Consider the following 20,386-nt stretch of genomic DNA (forward strand, 5'->3'; position numbering starts at 1 on the left):
CTAAATTGATGAATATGTAATGGTACTAAAAAGAAACTGAGCCCTAGCTCGGAGGTAGCAAACACCTGTAATTCCAGTGTTTGGGAATTTGAGGCAGGAGAATTGTGTACCAGGTTTGAGACCCTCCTGGGCTACATAGTGACGTAGTGAGACATTGTACTAAAAGAAAGAAAGAAAAGAGAAACAAAGCCTAGTAAATATCTTTGTAAGGATAATAGCCATTTTGTTGTACCTTAAATTGGTAAATTAAAAGGGGAAATATTGATCCAGCTCTTTGTGTATGACCTTACCTCAGGGTAGGTAATCAAGTAGACAAAAGGTTTTTCCCAATAAATGTTTTCAGCTAATAAATAAAAGCAAAATTATAATTGTAACCGTCAAACAATTAATTAATCTATGAATTGTGTGTTCACTGCACTAATCTAAAAAATAAACAAAAGCCAGGGCAAGGGATATGGCTCAGTTGATAAAACTTTTGCTGTGAAAGACTGAGGACCTGAGTTTGGATCCGAAGCACCTCGGTAAAAAGCTGGGCTTGGCAGTGCACACCTGTAATCCCATTACTGGGAGGTAAAGACAGGAGGGCTCCAGAGGCTTGCTGGCTAGCTAGCCTAGTGGAAGCCAAAAGTGCTGGGTTTGGTAAGATAACCTGTCCCCCAAAATATGGTGGAATGATGTAGAAAAATATACCCAATGTCAACTTTTGGCTTCCATGCATGTATGCATATACATGTACACAAGTGTACATGCACACCACACAAACACACAACACAGTGTGTGTGTGTGTGTGTGTGTGTGTGTGTGTGTGTGTGTGTGTGTGTGTGAGCACAAGCGCAAAAAACAAAACAAAACAACAAAACAAAACAAAAAAACCCAGATATCTCATTTCTTGGGTGAAAAGATGCGTCACCCCCTGCAATCTTGCATAAGGTACCAAACCTCGGTCTGATGAAGTCTGGAGTCTGGATCAGCTCCAGTTAGCTGTCAGTACCATGCCCAGATCATGCTGAGTGTGCAGTCCTCACAGTGGGGGGACTCTAGGGGTCTCAAGCTCTTCAACGGATTAATTGTAAGGAAAAGACACATCAAGTTAAAGAAACAGGCAAGCTGCACCCTTGCACGATACAACTAGTTAGGAGACTAACAAGGGCTGGAGAGATGGCTCTGTGGTTAAGAGTACATGCTGCTCTTCCAGAGGACAGGAGTTTGGTCCCCAGCAGCCACATCAGGCAACTCCAGATGTGGTAACTACAGAGTCATAGCATCTGTCTCACTATGGAGCCTAGGGTCCTACCTCAGCCACTCAGATGCCAGGATTACAACAGTGTGCACCATCACAGCTATACAGAGCTGTATATCTTGATCTGAGTCGTGGCTCCAGGATGTTTCTTTCATAATAACAGTCTATGTGTTTGTCTTTGGTGTTCTCTACAAGCAAAAGAACCAAAACAAACTAAAACTAAACAATCCCAAAGAAAGTCCAGATGAAGAGATCAGGAAACTAGGAAAGATTTCCTGTTAACTTCAAGCAAAATGTAAAGGCAAGCCCCCAAGCCAGCTTTTGTCTGTTTTTGTGAGACAGGGTTTCTCTATGTAGCCTTAGCTGTCCTGGAATTAGCTCCATAGACCAGGATGGCCTTGAACCCACAGTGATCTGCCTGCCCCTGCCTCTCAAGTGTTGAGGTTAAAGACAAATGCTACCACTGCCCAGCCCAAACCAGCTTTTAAAAGGACTTTGAAGGCATCTTCCAAATTGTGAGAATCTTCACACACAGTAAAGGGAATATGTCAGAGAAACCATGGACTAATGGTTCAGAACCGAGAGATGCCTGGAAAACCATCCTCCCAGCTCTGAAACTTTAGCTCACCTGTCCAGTGACATCATCATTATCCAGATTAGAAAATCGAAGATCAGAATCAGCCAGGACTTCACCATCTCACGGGGCCAGCTCTATCAGAAGCAGATCTAAAAACTCAGTTCTCCCCGTCTGGGACTTTCTCATGACAGAACCCACTAAGAGGATGCTTCAAAGAACACCAAGGCTGGGTTTTCTTCGGAGAAAGCAGGTCCAGAAGTTTTCTAGGATGGATGGGATATCCTGGGCTTGCCTGCCGCTGTCTTTTCTCACTGTCCTCTGCTTTCTATGGCCTTTCCCATCTCTGCTCCTTCTGCCCTCTGGAAGGTCTGGATACCTCTCAGTAAGTGGTTTCAGTTCAAAATTGCACATTTCAGATTTGATAGTAACTGCATGTTTGGTACCATTGGAATTACCTGTGGTGAGAAAGTCTAATTTGTAAATGTTAAGTAACTTGTCCAGAGGTTTGTAACTAGAAGGGGGTAGAGTCAACTTCAGAACCCACAGTTTAAAGGGCTATGCTATCCTGCCTACATAATTTGTTTCTTGTCATTAATTGCAGGAAATTGCATGTAACATAGTAATTTTGAAATAAAGTTAAGCCTTTCAGGATACTCTGTAGAAAATGTATCAGTACATTCTCTGTGTGTGTGTGTGTGTGTGTGTGTGCCTAATATTGTTAACAGCTGTATCAGTGAGAGAAAGTTAATTTTCCAATATGTGATGCTCTTTTGTCCTGTGTTGAGAGTTCTTCCATGAGATATAAAAGTAAAATTTAAAAACGGGTGGTGGTGGCGCGGGCTGGCAAGGACTTGGGGCGGTGCTGGGTAGCAAGCAGTCTGGACCGGGTCTGACGCCGGTGCCCCGGGCACCGCGGGAGTGGGCGTGGCCGGCAGGGTGTCAGGTCCATTCCGGGAGCTCCATGCAAATGACATGCAAATAAGCGCGTGGAAGTTGCTTCGCGGTGAGCTTTCCCAGTCCAGAGCCGCTCGGCCGCCCTCCGGCTCCGTCCGCTCCCGCCCGCCGCTCGCCACCGCCCGCCACCGCCGCCGCCGCCGCGCAGGGTCGCCAGCTCGGCGCTCGCTGCCCGTCCAGCCCCGGAGGCGCCCGTCCGACCGGCCGCAGAACCCGACGCCTGCGGCTGCACGCCCGCCCCCGAGCGCCCGGGCCGGCTTGCACCGGTCGTCGCCGCGCGCCGGTGAGTGAGTGAGTGAGCCTGCCCGCGCTTTTGTCCTGCCGCGGTCACCGGGCTCCCGGTGGGAGCGGCGAGAGTTGGGATGTGAGGGGCCGCCAGCCCCGAAAGGATGGCTTCCCACCCCCCATCCCCAGCCCCGGCCTTTGCAGACAGCTTGATGACCGCCTGGTCCCTACACCCACCGGCGTGATGCTGGGACGTGGACGGCCTCGCGCGCGGCCGGGACTCGGTTCGCTCTCTCGCACCCGCACCGAGCCCGCCGCGCTTCGCCTCCCTCTCACGTTAGCTCCGGCGCCTTTCTGGGGGAGTTTGTTAGAGATGACCGCTGTTGGGAAGTTTGGGAGAGATAGACTGATCCCCAGGGGTGACTTAGCTCGTGCCTCTCTCTGGATCTTAGGCATCTGAAACCCTTCAAATCCCAAAGGACTGAGTTTCTAAGATTGGCATGGCAGATGGAAAGATGATGTCGGGGAGAGTGTGTGGGATTTTTTTTTTTTAATTATTATTAAGTAAAATTGAGGTGGGAATATTTGTTGTATTATAAAGAGAAAGACTTCCCTCCATTGGTTTCTGAAGGGGATACAATTAGCTATTGTGGTTTCGGGGAGCGGGGTGGGAGCGAGGGTGCCCCTGGGCAGGGGACATGGTGCTAGAGCTTCGAGAGCCGGCTGACCATCCATCCCTCTGCTCAACTGCAAAGAATGGGGTTTATGAATTTCCCCTTGTCCCGCCACCCCACTACCTCAGCTGCTTCAGTCTCCAGTGAGGGTGTGCTTTTCCCTGTCCTGGAACAATCTTTGCTTGTTTGTTAAGATGCACAACTGTGCTCCAGAGCTTTGGGTATCCACACACCAGTCTCAGGGAGGAAGAGGGGTGTGGCTGTAATCTGTCCCTCAAAGGCCTTCAGGGTGTTAGAATTTTGTTTTTCTCTCCTTCCCTTCCCTATCAACTATCTTGTTGTCAAATCTTGTTCTTGTCTGTTAGATCTTGACCTCCTTCTCAACTGCCTTACGTGGTCTTAGCCTCCTTCTCTGTTCTGCCCCAGAAAGAATTGTTGAGGGTGATGCCTTGACCTCTGTGCCCTAAGCTAGTCAAATGGTCCTGCCATTGTCCAGAGCGAGCTTGTCCTGGAGTTCCCATCCTCAGGGTCCAAGGGCCCGAGCTAGGGCTAGAAGGAACCTTCCTGAATACTTGGTTCTGACTGGGGGATGATTGTACTCTGGGGACATGCACAGGAATCTTTGTACCAAGATGAGTAGGGCAGGGCAGCCCCGGGCTCACTGATGATGAAGGGATCATCCGCCACTAGGCATGAGCTTGGAGAGCCATCCTAACTGTGGTGCAGATTGGTACTAGCCACTGTTTCTTGTTAAGGTGTGTGTGTGTGTGTGTGTGTGTGTGTGTGTGTGTAAGAGAGGGGAGTGTTGGGGGGGCACTGTGATGGCCATTGGAGGAGGAGGGCAGCTGGGTTAGGGATAAGGGTACACTTGGCAGTGGGCATGCCAGAACTCAGGTCCTCAGAGTGGTTTGTGTGTGTGAGATTTGCTGACCCCTTCATCAGGAGACTCTTTCCCCAGGGGCAGATCTTAGAGAACATGTATGAAATCAGGACTTAGGGATATTCCTGCTCTAACTGGTAAGACTAGGTAGGCCTACCTGGAACGCAGTAGACGGACAGCTGCAGTCACTATTGAGCGGGGAGGAGCCTGCAAGGAAGGCGTGCCTGGTACCAGGTATACCGAGTGGACACAGGCCTTTACGAGGTGCTTAGTGGAGGACGAGCGTTGGTCCCGACTGGTAAGGTCTCTCTTCAGTGCATTCTCTGGGAGCACCATAGACTCACTCTACAAGAAACATCCCTTGATTTTTCCCTTCAAGCTATAAGATGAACCACTACACAGCTTTATTTAGTCCCATTTTTCTGTGAAATGCGACTAGTTGGTTTGTTGTTTCTTTATTAAAGAGATTCAGACAGTGGGAATTTGAGGATGAAACATCCCTGTCAATGTGGGGGTCTCATTTCCTCTCTTGAGAAAAATGTTTTGCGATACACACAGGAGATTACTTGTTATTAAAAAAGCCTCTTAGTGGGGGTGGGGGTGGAGGGATGGCACACAACTTTAATCCCAGCACTCAGGAGGCAGAGGCAGGCGGATCTCTGATTTCAAGGCCAACCTGGTCTACAGAACGAGTTCCAGGACAGCCAGGGCTACACAGAGAAACTCTGTCTCGGAAAATCAAAAATAAAACAAATAAAAAAAAAACCCTCCTGTTAGTCAGGCATAGTAGCACCGGCTTTTAATCCCAGCACTCAGGAGATAGAAGCCGGAGGATCCCTGTGAGTACGAGGCCAGCCTGGTCTACAGAGTAGTTCTAGGACAGCCAAAACTACATAGACCTTGCTAAAACAACAACAACAACACCAGATAAACAAAACAAACAACAAGAACCTCCCACTCTTTCCTTTCTGAAGCTAGTGAGTGGAGAGAAACCCTGCATAAAGCATCTTTTCCAACAGAGGACATTAATCTTGCCCATATTCAATGTAGAGCAATTAAAAAAGTCTTTGAGATTATAATTAATTATGCCCTTTTCCCTTTCCCGTTCCTCCCCCTGCACACTCCCAAATCCCCCTTCTGCCTTCCTTTCAAATACAGGACCTCTTTTTTCATTAATTGTCATTACATGCATATATATTACATGTATCCATATATAGATTACGTTCCTAAATACAACCTGTTGAGCCATTTCCCGCCTCTGGCAAACAAGGGGTGTGCACAGAGAACAAGAGGCAGGCCATTTGCATGGGAGACTTGCATACATGGGTGCTTGGGTCCCAGTGGAGTCTATTGGTTGTCATGGGGGCTCGGAACCAGGGCATCATCAAGCCGTCGTCCAGAGAGTGTGGACACTGCAGTGAGCCCCTGTACCATGTGACTTCTCTCCTTTTCCTTCGCTCTCTCAGCCCCCTGTCCCACGGGAGGAGTGAGATGCCAGGCAGCAGCCTGCTTGTCAGTCACTTCCCTCCCCCTTGTCCCGTTCTGCGCTTCTGCGGGTCCCTTCCCATTATTCTCTCTTGAATTTCGGCTGCCAACCTTTTCCTCCAGGTGAAGCTAACAGGTTTTAAAGCGCGGTTCTTCCATGCTGGAGACCGTGGGACCTCAGTGTGTCACCATAGGCCGGTAGGTTGTCCCTTCTGCCTTGGTACCTGCCCCTGAGAAGCCAGGGCTGCTGTGGCACTGGTGTGCTGTGCCATGGCAGCCAGACTGGTGGGCCTGGGGCACAGGCAGGGTCAGCAGGAATTACCGCTGGAAGCTGGGGGTGGGGGGCAAGAAAGGCTGACTTCTCAGATGCTCCCCGGGGTCTCCTTTTCAGCGCCCTCCCGCTCGCTCGCTCGCTCGCTCACTGTCCCTGGGTGTCTGAGGGCGAATGCTCACAATAGGAACCCCACTAGGGAGCTGTGGGAATTTTTGTGTAGATCCAGCTTCTCAGATTCCCCAGTGTTGTCCCATCCCCCACTTCTGGTACTTCTGTTACCCCCCTTTTCTGCCCACCCCAGCTCTGCTCCTCCCTCCTGGGTCTTGAGTGCACAGCCCTCTGGAGACCCAAAGCCCCCAGGACAAAGGAAAGGGGATGAGGAGAGGATTTCCCTTTCTTTCAGATCTGCAGCTTGATTTTCCTCCTAGCTCTGGGGCCCTCAGACCTAGTGTTAATTTGTTAACTCAGGACCTTATGAATGACTTCTCATAATCCTCAGGGGACACGGGTAATTTTTTTTTTCTTAAAGTGCAGATGGTTCTTCAGAAAGCTGGCAGGACATGGCCGCAGGGTGGCAGGTGGATTATGAAGTGTAAGCATACGTTCAGATCTGTCCGGTCTCGTTTGCTTACGGGCTGGGTGTTCCTGGGCACAGTCCTCAGCCACTGTGAGCTGCCTTTAGTGTCTTTATCTGACCACGAGAGAGCAGTTTTCAACATTAAATGACCAGGGCTGTGATAATCCAGTCAGGGAAGAGCTTGCCTTCTAAGTGTGGGAACCTGCGGTTCATTCCCAGAAGCCATGTTAGGAAGCGGCTGTAGTGGCGTGGGCTTGTAATCTCAGTACTGGGGGTGCGGGGGGGTGGGGGGGTGGGGTGGTGGTGGTGGTGGTGGGTGGGGTGGGGTGGGGTGGCAAAGACGGGCTCGGGCTCATGCCAGCCAGCTTAGTAGCCAGTCACCTACTAGGTGACCTTTAGGCCCATGAAAGACCTTATCTCAAAATACAAGGCAGATGGCTCCCGAGAAAAGACACCTAGGATTGACTTCTGACTTCCACGTGCACATATGTGCATGCATGCCCACACACATGTTCACCCACACAAACGTACATATATACATATACACGAAAATGAAATGACTGCAGAATGGAACGAAAGAGTGACATCATTATAACATATCGAATAGTGCTCCCCGTGTCCCTGAAACAACTGTGAATGAGCTGGCAAACACAATTAGATATCTGCTCTCCACCTAGCTGTGTGGATGATTGATGGATAGGATGGATGGGATCTTATGCCTGTGAGACTTGGGTCTGCGTGAGGAAACAGGTCACATGGATGAAAGAATCAGAAAACGGGGACAATACAGAATTTCAAAGTGTCTAAGGTGTTAAGGATTTCAGGGGCTGCCGGGCTGGGGAAGGCCTCAGACACAGGAAGAGAGTAGTGTGGGTGTCCCCAGGAGAGGGGGCGGGGACAGTTGGCTCTCAGACCCTTCTCGGCTGGAACCTGCTGTGACACCTTTGACCCCGTGGTGGACTCCCAACCATGCATGTCTGCTCCTCCTGAGATTTATTTTGTGAATGATTTTCATTTCTGGGCTTGTTTTCTTTCTGCCCAGGACATTCCAGGAATGAATTCAGTTTTATGCGGAATCAAAACTTACGAGAGGCAGCAAATCTCTGGCTACAGCTAAGGCCCAACCAATCCCAAAGAAGATTTCTGGGGCTCCGGGGCCCTGTTTGTGCTTCATGTATGGTTTCTCATTTTCCTGTTCTAGAAGTGCAGGACGTCGGGCTAATGGAGATGTACCCACCTGATTTTTGCATGACTGAGGAAGAAACAGAGGGATAGAGCTGATGCACCACATTGTTTATCCCCCGTTTGTGCTGATGGTTGGTGACAGGGTGGAAAGGTCATTGTCCTTTCCGAAGCCAGAGGAATGGGTGCAGATGGGCCCATTATCTGTTCCAGTTGGCCCTGGAGAGTCCTTAAGAGTCATCCTCTTTATTTTCCTTTATTTTAAATTGTTACTTACTTTTATGAGTATGGATGTTGTCTTGTCTGCGCGTGTGTCTGTGTATCACATGCATGCAATGCCCACAGAGGCCAGCAGAGGGCATCAGGTCCCCAGAACTGGAGTTAGATACATTGTGAGCCACTCACTATGTGGGCGCTGGGATTGAAATCAGGTCCTCTGAAGGAGTAGCCAGTGCTCTTAACATCTGCGTCATCTCTTCAGGCCCCGCTTTGCTAATCTTAAAGAACAGACTGATCATGCCACCTTATCTTCAGAAACCTCGGTTCTATTCCCCTGGAATAATCTCACCAAGAAAATCAGAAGACCCCCACCCCCACCCACACCCAGTCTCACTACAAGCACACACACACTCACGGCTCTGGCCCACAACAGCCTTCGCCTAGTTAATACTTCCTGGTCTCTCTAGCTTCTTCTCTTTTGGAACATTTTCCACATGTCTCTTTGCCTGTTAAGTTCTGCCATCCTTGCCTGTTTATTCAAGAAATGAGTGGAGTTTCTAATTCTTGATCCCAGTGGAGGCTGCCATTGACCTCAGCTTCAGCATCTGTAGCAATTTGTTCTTGCAAAGTTCTTTTTAAGGTGACAAGTCATGTCTTGTGGATGCTTTAATCTTTTATTGATTTTTCCCCCCATGGTAAAAATCTATTTATTTATTTATTTGGTTTTCGAGACAGGACTTCTCTGTGTAACAGTCCTAGCTGTTCTGGAACTGGCTTTGTAGACTAGGCTGCCCTTGAACTCTCAAAGATCTGCCTGCCTCTGCCTCTTGAGTGCTGGGATTGAAGGCATGCTTGCGCCACCACCATCACGCCCTTGAGAAGCCTTCTAGGGAAGGGTGTGGAGGATGTCTGTTCCTCACAGCAGGGTTCCAGAGCTTGCTGGTAAGGTTCCCTCCTAGTCCCTCAGGCTCAGTGGCATCAGGGACTCTGTTGTCTGTTTTGTTTTGTTTTCTCTAAGCTCCCAGGATGGTTCTGAGAGCAGCCAAAGTTGGGGCCCAATCCCAGTTGGATTTTCCTGGTGTCACCATTTCTTTGATTTGTGTATTAGCAATCATTCTTAGAATTAGCAAACCAACTCTGGCTAGATAAAGAAAAAGTAAAGAAAAGGAAGGAAGGAAGGAAGGAAGGAAGGAAGGAAGGAAGGAAGGAAGGAAGGGAGGAAGGAAGGAAAGGAGGGAGGGAGGAAATAGCTGTGCAGTAACATTTTGTAGTTTCTCAGGAAACAAGAATTTCCTCTAATTTATACATTTCAAACACTGCCCGAATGACAGTATTCCTTTGTTTATAGAGTTGAATACCCATTTCTTTATCATTAGTACAATTAAAATATAAAGACCCTTCTGGACTGTGTTTGTTAGAGGTGCACAAGATTTCAAGATGAAGTGCTGTTTTTTTTTTTTTTTTTTTTCCGAGACAGGGTTTCTCTGTGTAGCTTTGGTGCCTGTCCTGGATCTCGTTCTGTAGACCAGGATGGCCTTGAACTCAGAGAGATCTGCCTAGCTCTGCCTCCCGAGTGCTGGGATTAAAGGGGTGCACCACTGTCACCCGGTGAAGTGCTGTTTTTTTTTTTATAATCATTGTTCATGAGTTTTGAATGTTGGCCAATCCCAAGACAAAAACTTGGTGAAGATGTATGGTTTTTGTTGATTTTTATATTGTGTTGGAGTTGGTTTTCTAGTGTTTTATCTGGGATTTTGCATCTATGTGTCATGTGAGATAAAACCCTTGTCTTTACTTCCTTTGCCCAATTGTGTTTGAGCCTCCAATTTTTGACACCCTTACATCTTTGGAATGAACAGAAGAACCACTGAAGTCTACCCGAATTTCCCTATTGTGGAATATTACTTTCACTAGACAAATATGTGCTACATTTGTTTATGTTGCAGAATAACTTTAACTATGTAGAGGTGTCTTACATTTGTTTATGCTGCATTTGTTTCATTATGTGACGATGGGTTGCTCTTTCATCCTGCCTGCCTAAGGTACCTGATTGGTCTAATAAAAAGCTGAATGGCCAATAGTGATGCAGAGGAGGGATGGGCAGGGCTGGTGGCCAAAGAGAATAAATAGGAGGAGGAGGAATGTAGGCTGGGGAAGAAGAGAGGAAGAGAGGAAGAGAGGGGAGACCCTGGGGCGGTCAGCCCGCCAGCCAGCCCCAGAGCAGGGCAGTCCAAGTAGGACTTACAGAATGAAGGAAAGGTAAAAAGCCCCGAGGTAAAGTGTAGATGAAGAGAAACAGATACATTTAAGATAGAGGAGCTAGGGGGACAAGCTTAAGACAAGGCCGAGCATTCATAACTAATAAAAATAAGTCTCTGTGTCATGATTTGGGAGCTGATTGGTGGCCCCAAAGAAAGCTGGATACAATACCCTACATTTCTTCTAGGCTTAACTTATTATGGCTTTGGTTTTTCTATAAGCAAATAATATTGCTAAAAGTTGATGTCCTAAAGATTAACCAGAGACTTTGGAAAGTAAATCTTTGGTACTTGTGTGTGTGTGTGTGTGTGTGTGTGTGTGTGTGTGTGTGTGTGTGTGTGTGTAATAAAATACCTGAAAAAAGGCACTTTAAGGAAGGAAGGATTTTATTTTGGCTCATGGTTTGAAAAGGCACAGCCCACGATGACCAGGAGAGTATGGCAGAGTTCTTGGCAGCTTGTAGCTGTGGAGGCGGTGAAATGAGACTGGCCTTCTGAAGTCTCAACAGGTCGGAAGAAAGAGCACTTAGATGTGAGCACTCTAGGGGAGCCTGGCTAGCCTAGAACTGATGTCTTTTCAAACTCTCTTGGCAATGTTGGTCTTGCAGAGCAGGTTTTTAATTTTTGATCAAGGCCCATTAATCTTGAGAATGGATTATGCTTTTGGTGCTGAAGCCAGAGCATCTAATTTACATGATGTGAGTTCCTTGGGATCTTCTTCAGATGTTTTATAGTTGCAGGTTTTACATTCACGTTTGATATGGTGTGGTTTTGAGTCAGCTCTTGTTCTTGTTTCAAGATGCAGAAGTTCTTTTCTGAGTAGAAATGTCTAGTTGTTCAGTGTGGCGAAAAACTGCCCCTCCCTGCTGTCCCTTTGTCGAAAGTCAATTGAGCATGTGTGCATGCGTGTGGGGGTGTAGCTGAGTATTCCCCGCATTGCTTCATGTGTTTATCTTAGTAGTAACACAGTATCTAAACTTTTGTATCATTATCAGGCCTTTTAAAATCAAGAAGTTGATTCATCTTACTTCCTTCTCAAAGTAGTTCCCTGATCCTAGAGCTTTTGTTGTTTAGATAAATTTAGAACCATCGTGTTGATGTCTACATTAAAACCCTGCTGGAAGTTTTGTTGTCCTTGTTTGGTTGGTTAAGTTTGTTTGTTTTGTTTTTATTTTTTTGAGACAGGATCTGATGGTTACTCTTGTAACTACAAGTAGAGACAGATGTCTGGGCATATCTGTGAGGCATTGTCTAGATTAAGGTTCGCCTCTGAAAATGTCTGGGAGGGGTTGTCTTGAATTTATTTTATTTATATCTCTCTCTCTTTGTGTGTGTGTGTGTGTGTGTGTGTGTGTGTGTGTGTGTGTGTGTGTGTGTGTGCGCGTGCGCGTATGTGTACCTGTCCATGTGTTCCTGTGCCCGAGGAAGCCAGAAGAAGGCACTGGATCCCCTGGAGCTGGAGTTACATGTTGTTGTGAGCTGCCCAATGTGGTTGCTGGGAACTGAACTTACACCTCTGTCGGAGCAGCAAGCACTCTTAACCAATGGGCAGTCTCTTCAGCCCAGAGACAGTCTTGATTATGTTCATTGATATAGAAGATCAGTCTTCTTCTTCTTATTATTATTACTATGTTCATTGATATAGAAGATCAGTTGTCTTCTTCTTTTTTTTTGTTTTTTATTTTGTTTTTCGAGACAAGGTTTCTCTGTGTAGTTTTGGTGTCTGTCCTGGATCTCGCTCTGTAGACCAGGCTAGCCCCGAACTCACAGAGATCCACCTGGCTCTGCCTCCTGAGTGCTGAGATTAAAGGCTTGCACCACCAACGCCCAACAAAGATCAGTCTTCTTATTGTGGGTAGGAGCATTCCTCTGGCAGCAGATCCTAGACTGTCTAAAATGGAGACCGCAAGGTAGGCACTGAGATAGGTACTGGCATGCATGTTGTGATGTGTCCGGCTGTCTCAGGGTCCTCCTGCCTGCCTCTGTTTCTCCACGGTGATGGACTGTCACCTGACGTTGTGAGCCAGTCCCTTCCTCCTGCCAGCTGCTTTTGTCAGGGTGTTTATCACAGCAACAGAAGGGGAGATGCAGGGTCTTTTATTGCATAACCCAGGCTAGCCTGCAGTTCACAACCCAGGCTAGCCCGCAGATCAAGTCTCCTGTGTAGCAGTCCTCCTGGCCCTGCCTTTACAGCTGTGCACCACCTCACCCACCTTGGAAGTTTGCTGGGCTTTTGATCAATAGTGCTCCTTAATATCAATCATATTAAGGAGAACTTACATCTCGGTGTGTGTGTGTGTGTGTGTGTGTGTGTGTGTGTGTGTGTGTGTGTGTGTGGTGTTAACCCCATTAGCCTTATCTCTCCATTGATTTGTGTGTTGTTTGATTTCTTCAGCGTTTTGTACTTTTTAGCATATACATGTAGCATGCACTTTGTTAGGTTGTAGGCTTATGTACTGTGTGTTTTCAGTAAATTACAACTTTAATTACTACTTTCAGTAAAACCATTTTCAGATTGATTATACTATTTATAATTACAATAATTTATTTCAACAGTTTTTTTTCTTTAATTTTAAGTTTGGCAGGTAGACCTATAGTATTCAGGGTTCTAATGTAACTGGTACCTAATTATAGTTAACCGACAAATAAAAATGTTTAATTTGCACAGTAACGGAGCCTGAGGTATAGAATCAAGTTTAAGCCCTTACCCACTTCTCTGCCTCTAAACTGTTTCCCTGGGCATTCTTTTTTGAGTTGATTTTTTTAAATTGACCTATTATGTGATATTGCTTAAGTCTATTACTAGTACTTTATTTTTAGATTCTTAGAGATTTGCATCCTAGAGGATAATGTCATCCTTCATAAACACAGATTTATTTCTTCTAATCCAGTCGTTTGGCTTTCATTTATTCTTGGTTTGTGTTAGTTTTGCAGTATAATGTTAAGCAGGTGTGTTGGAGACACACATCACTGCCTTCTTTTTTATCATAGGGCCGGGCACTTAGCAATGTGTGACTTGTGTTGTGTTAGCTGTGGGACTTCTGTACATGCTCTTTACAAGGTTGAGGAAGTTTGAGGCTATCCTTATTGCTACGATTCGTTTTTTTAAATACGATTTTTTCAAGTACTTTTTTGGGGTCTGTTGAGAATGTCAAGAGAGGCACTGTCTAGAAACTCAGAATTCAATGTGCCGAAGCAAAATTTATGAACTGGACTCCTCCTCCTCCACTGCCGACGCTGCCGCCTCCTCCTCTTCCTCTTTTTTTTTTTTTTTTTTTTTTTTTTTTTTACCTCGAGACAAGGTTTCTCTGTGTAGCTTTGGTGCCTGTCCTGGAACTCACTCTGTAGACCAGGCTGGCCTCGAACTCACAGAGATCTGCCTGGCTCTGCCTCCCGAGTGCTGGGATTAAAGGCGTGCGCCACCACCGCCTGGCCACATTGCTTTTCTTTATTCTAGGAAGTGGTAAAGCTTTCAGTAAAGGACCAATGTGATATTGTGATATTTAAGAAATATGTATTTTGCCTTTATTTCCAGTTCCTGGCACAGAGCTCCTAAAACCTACAAATTTCCCAAGTGGTGGGGATGAGAACAGCGCTTTAGTAGTTATTCAAAAGACGTTCAGACTGTGCTTCCACCCTGTGCATAGACACAGGCTGGGAGCAGGTTGTCAGCGGAACCAATCACGTAATTAAAAGGTTGCTCACCAGCCTTCAGAGAAGGAGGAAAGGCTAACAGCTTAGTTAATTACCAATGGCTAAAGGATATTTAATTGATTATTTTATTGTAATGGAATGGAACCCCCATATAAGTGCCTAAATCACGGGGTTTGCACAACTTCTGGATTGGTAGATGCCAGCATGGTGGCATGCCTGGAGGAGGGTGCAAGCTCCAGGCTTCTCCTGAGGTCATTGTCCTGTCACTAATCCATTCCCATTCCTGCATATTCCTTTTCTAATAACCTACAGGATTTTCCTTTCTGGGTCAGTAGGATTGGGGACGGGGCCTGTGGAGGTGTGGAAGTCTTTTTCTACCTGTAAACACGTCTAATGATGTGTTTTGGTGATGACCACCGGGGTTCTTGGGGGGCGGGGGTTCTCTGAGGCTTTTGCCTGGGGTGAGGTCAGAGGCAGGAAGACTTTTCTTTAGGGGTGACAGTGGCCGTTCTTCACTCTGCCCCTGCACTCCCTGCCTTTATAATGAGCATGTGCATGTCAGTAAAGAGTGTTCCTGATTCTTAGAGCTCTTGTAGCAAGTTCATTAACCAGAGGAGGAAGCAGATTTTGTTTTTCTTTTTCATAGCTGACCAGTCAGAATTACGGCAGGCCCAGGACTTGGGACTGGCGTCCAGAGTGGGGAAGGAGTCCGTCATCTGTGAGATGTGAGGTAACCTCGGGTAAAGAGCATGGGATCGGAACTGACGTGCAGGACTCCCAGCTGGTGTCCAGAGCCTGAGACTTGAATGGTATGGGGGAAATCCCCCATCCCTTACCTTTGGTGCAGCGTGTTGTGGAACTGAAAAAAAACAAGTCAGAGTAACTACAGAGTAAATACTTTAGACTTTGTGGCCTCTCAGTTCCCAGTTATCCAGACTCGATCCAGCCATGATTGTGAGAAAGCAACCAGAGACAATAAATAAAGTAGTGGGTAGAGATGTGTTTCAGTAAACCAGGCTTCGGGTGCCCTTGGGCAGCCAGGGTCTCTTCCTCCTGCTCTTGTCTGTTGAGAGGCCCAGTCACGTCAGCTGATTTGCTGGTGTTGAACCAGCCTTGTGTTCCAGGACGAACTTCACTTGGTCACGATGTGTGAATACTACTTCCATGTGCTGGACTCAGCTTGCCAACATTTGGTTGACGTGTGTGTACTTGTGGAGGTATTGATCCGGCTTTCTTGGGATGTCCCTGTCTGATTTACACATTGTTACTTATTAAGTTTTGGGTAGGAGTTACTGGAGAAGTTTTTTACATTTGGGGGGGATGGTTCTCACAAATCTTAAAAATAAACAAAGGACTAGCCAGTGGTGTGCGGCAGTTTGTGCCTTCTGATTAATTTGTTAATCTTACGTGAGGGTAGAATATTGTGTTCGCTTATCCTCCTTTTAATGCCTGTAGGAATTAGAACGGCATCTCATCATTCATTCCTGATATTTGTAGTTTGTATTTCCTCTTCTGTCTTCATTAATCTGGCTGGAAACTGTCAGTTCTGTTGGTTCTTTGACAAACTCAAGTGTTGGTTTGTCACTGACACCCCCCTCCATCCCCTCGCCCCCCCTCCCCCATTATTTTCTGTTCAATTCCTTGGTTTCTTCTCTGTTTTTTCTTCTGCCTTGGGTATCCCTGCTCTTTTCTTTTCTACCATGTCAAAGCCTCTGCTGAGGCCACCGACCTGACACCTTTTCTAATAACCTACAGGATTTTCCTTTCTGGGTCAGTAGGATTGGGAACGGGGCCTGTGGAGGTGTGGAAGTATTTTTCTACCTGTAAACACGTCTAATGAAGTTTTGGTGATGACCACCCGGATTCTTGGGGGCGTTCTCTGAGGCTTTTGCCTGGGGTGAGGTCAGAGGCAGGAAGACTTTTCTTTAAGGGTGACAGTGGCCGTTCTTCACTCTGCCCCTGCACTCCCTGCTCCCAGCAAGGTCTGTGGGACACGGAAGAGGGAGCTGGAGGCGCTGCAGTTTTGGTGATGAAGGAGTCTCTCTTGGTCCTTTGGAGGAAGGGTGGATGAACTTTTGGGTGTGGAGACAGATGGTAAATATTTTCAGCTCTGCAGGCTTCCTTCTTCGCCCCTTGGGCTACTGCAGTGTGAGCACAGCCGTGGGAGTAGATAGATACATGATGGGCATGGATGTGTTTTAATAAAGTTTTATTTCCAGGAAAAGACAACAGGATTTTCAGCAGGGTTTTGCCCCATACACCTGCCATAAAACATTCCAGTCTAGTTAATTTTGTTGATGATTTTCATCCGTTGAGCCAGATAAACTCGTTCTGTAGATAAATATCACTTGGTTTGGAACATTCTAGTCTGTTTCTTGGCTTGAGTCACCACCCTGCTGTGAGCTTCTCAGCCTAAGGCCACAATAGTGCCACCTTGTGTCTCCCATCAGCTGAGCATTTGTGACCGGAGGGATACTGCCATGCCCATGGATGGTATCTTTGCCTCAGAGTGTTTGCATGGGTCCCCTTAGAGGCCTGCAGGAAATGGGGGTTGTGAGGAAGAGTAGGACTATGGAGTTCCAGGCAGAGCTTCCAATTCTGGGTGTTTTTGGACAAAACACTCAAGTTTTGCCTGTGGGTTCTGCCCTCTAATTATGCTTCCCTTTCACTGAAGGGTGTGGTTAGCACCACGAACGTGGGCCTCCCAGTGCCAACCCCATGCTGGCTTTCTGAGAAGACTTCACTGGACCCTTTCCAGGGCCGAAGTCCCTTTTCACAGAAGGATATGCTGCGTCTGTCTGTGTGAGAGAAGGCCGAGCGTGGGAGCTAGACCTGTGCGGCCTCCGAATGACCCTTGTGCTTATATAGATCTATCTCATTGGTTGGGAAGGGTGTGTGTGGGTGGATATGATGAGTGTCTGGGCTGCAAGTGAGATGGTTGAGCAGGTAAGAGCACTTGGTGCTCAGAGTTGGGGCCTGATCCCTGGGACCCATAGTGCATGCCTTACAGTTGTCCTCTGACCTCTATTCATGTGTGGAGGCCAACACCACACACACACACACACACACACACACACACACACACACACACACATACACACACACACACACAGACAACACAAACACATACACAGACAGACACAAACACATTCACATAGACCCCAACACACACACACACACACACACACACACACACACACACACACACACACACACACAGATCCCTTTTTAAAAGAAGGGCTGAGGCTACTAAATCCAGTTCAGCAGCTTACTGGGTGAGTGGCCCTGGGCATATAATTTAACAACTCTGAATTCCTGTTCAGTCATCTATAAAAGAAAGAGGCTGACCACTTCCCAGATTTGGTATCAGGTTTACCTTAACCTCTGACCTGGGCTGGGGAAGGGGTGGGGAGCGGTAGACAAGACTCTACAGAGATCCACAAACAGATTGAAGACCTGATGGGGAAAACCATCAGAATAGGGCTATAGTTTGGACCCATGTCTTCCGTCTTTCTTGTTCCTGGCTACAAGGTGAGTAGTCAGTTACCTTGTCGAAGGCCAGAAATAATGGGACCAGCCAGTCACAGATTGAAGGCTCCAAAACTGTGAGCCACAATTACACACTTGATTATGTTTGTTATTGTGATGGAAATTAACCGATAACACTAGGAAGTGGAAATACAAGTTGGCTACTCTCCCTCACACAGAGTGTGGAAACACAAGAGGGTTGCTTTCCATCTCTTTGGGTGTTTCTGGGCTGAAGGGGGACAGGAGTGACTCAAGGGCCAGTTTCCTCTGTAAGCAGGGGCCACTGGGTGTTGCTTGGGACCTTCTGGCTTGTGTCACTGGGTCGGGTTCTCTTGAGTGGGAACCTGGGGATGCCAGGTTCAAATTGGTGGAACCAGCTGCATACCTGATGAAATTTGGTGGTGCCAGGACTCCTGGATCTGGCCACATGCTTACGGTCCTCATGACTTCCCAGCAATGGACGAATGAATGGAGTCCTCTCACTGCCTTCAAAACTCCCACCTCTTCCTGTGCCCAGGGGTCTCTGCTTTCTGCCAAGGTCACAGTGCCTGGCACAGCTGTCTGGGGAGGCGGACCTTGCCTCTCCTGCAGTCAGTGAGTTAAGGACACTCCTGCTTCTCGCCCACTCAGCCCTCTCCTGACTGAGGCCTCTCATGAGGCTACTGTTCCCATTTTATAGACGATCGTCTGAGGCTTAGGGTGGTAAATTTTTTAAGATCAAATGACCGTGGTAAAACCATGACTCGACTGAATGGAGGGTGTAAAGTAGTGGCCATTGATTATCTCTTGGCTGTGCGATCTTGAAGAAGCTTCCTTATCTATAAGAAAAAGAGTACTGCTACTACCTCACGTGGTTTACATGTGGGTTACAAGAATCTAACAACATACATGACTCACTTCCAATGTACGTGGTGTTCAACAAGTGCCCATAAAGCCTTCGGTTTCATTATGAGGCTCTTTTTAAACTTTTCTATCATTAGGGCTCACAGCCGGAGAGGTAGTGGGACCTTTAAGAGGTGGGGTCCTTTGGTCACTGGGCATGTATCTTTGAAGAGGACAGTGAGACTCCAGCCTCTTCTTTTTTTCTCCTTTTCACTTCTTGATCACGAATTGAGTTTTATCCACCATGGATTCCTGCTGTGATGTGCTCCCGCAGGCCAGCTGATTAAGGGCTGTACCCTTTAAGACTGTGAGCCAAAATGATCATTTTCCTTTCGAGGTTGATTTTCTCAAGTGTTTCTTATAGAAATAGAAAGCTGATTATGGTGGTTAATATCAATTGTTAACTTGGGTGAAATCTAGAATCACCTTGGAAACGGTCCTTTGGGCTTGCCTGTGGAGGATTGTTTTGATGAGGCTAATTGATGTTTGAATATCTGACTGTTGTGGGGGGCACCATTCTGAGGGCAAGGACAATATAAAAAAGAAGACAGTGAATTGAGCACAAGTGTTCATCACCCTCAGCTTCTTGACTGTCCGGTGTAACCAGCTGCCTAGAGCTCTTGCTGGTGCGACTTTCCCACCATGATGGATTGTGACCTAGAACTTTGAGCCAAAACATACCATCTCTCCCTTAAGTTGCTTTTGTTAGCTTCTCCCCAACCCACCAAGCACAGCAACAGAAAAGGTAACTCGAACACTCACCCACAGATGACTCTTGTTACTACTCTGTGTTTCAGATGGGAAATTGGAGGGACAGAGACCCCAGGAGGCTGCCACAGGCACTTCCTGGTGCACAGCTGGGAGAAACATAGTCTTACTCCAGACTTGGCAGGTCCTTGGAACAGGCTGACATGTTTTATGGTACTCTTCTTTCCAATGTAAGCCAGGAAGGAGGATCATGATCGATCCGATCGTAAGGTACACTCAGTGCCCCAGAAAGGTTTCATGAAATGCAGCCCCTTCTAATTCTTGTCCTGGCTCTAGTTCAGCTCAAAGTCTTAATTTTAGAAGAGGAGACATCAACACTGGACTGGTGTGTTTACTGACCAGTTTGTACCATTTCAGGCCACGACTTTGTGGCTGGAAGCTCACTATAAGTCTTTTAATAATGCATGGCAAGGCGACACAGCATTTTGGTCTCAGATGCAAGAAATATCTTCAGACAAGGCTTTTTTTTTTCAAGTGCCAAAATTTAACTAGCTGGAATTATTTTCCAGCTCAGTCACTCTCCCTCAGTCAAGCGGTTTGCCTTTTATTGGGAAATCTGCATTTTTAATGTATAGATAGAACACTATGTCCTTGGCGCGAGGATACAAGAAACTGAGTCTTTATTTTATTGTCGGGTCTGGGTGTCATAAGGGATCAAATGCCAGCAAGTCTGAAGCATGAGATGGAGAAGCAATGTCTTGATCAAATAATGTGAGAGGGGGACTGTCCCTCCTTGTGTGACTCGGGTCTTGCACTGAGTAGAGAAAGGACCACAAGCCACGGGAAAGAGAGCAGTACTGGCTTCTGGGCTTTTGCCATGCCCCTGACCTGGAGCCCTGTGCCAGCCTCTACAACAGGGGGCACATTACATTAGCCCTGGGACAGATCACTCACTTCCTTCAAGTCGTTCTCTTCAGAGAACTTAACTCGTGTGATGCTGCTTGCTCATTTCACCATTATGTTTGAGGATAAGTAAAGTTCCATGTTTTAGCAAGAGAGTTTTGTATTC

At 46.9% G+C, this 20,386-nt stretch overlaps 1 protein-coding gene across 1 annotated transcript in view; it reads left to right on the forward strand.

The window, feature by feature from the left end:
• Positions 1–3,036: 3,036 nt before the first annotated feature.
• Positions 3,037–20,386, forward strand: part of Mylk (myosin light chain kinase) — a 248,341-nt gene continuing 230,991 nt past the window's right edge. Inside the window, exon 1 of the mRNA XM_015993413.3 lies at positions 3,037–3,054. The gene's annotated coding sequence lies outside the window, so the exon portion shown is untranslated. The remainder of the gene's footprint in view (positions 3,055–20,386) is intronic.

The sequence above is a fragment of the Peromyscus maniculatus genome, chromosome 12 (assembly GCF_049852395.1).
Source record: "Peromyscus maniculatus bairdii isolate BWxNUB_F1_BW_parent chromosome 12, HU_Pman_BW_mat_3.1, whole genome shotgun sequence".
Lineage (NCBI taxonomy): Eukaryota > Metazoa > Chordata > Mammalia > Rodentia > Cricetidae > Peromyscus > Peromyscus maniculatus.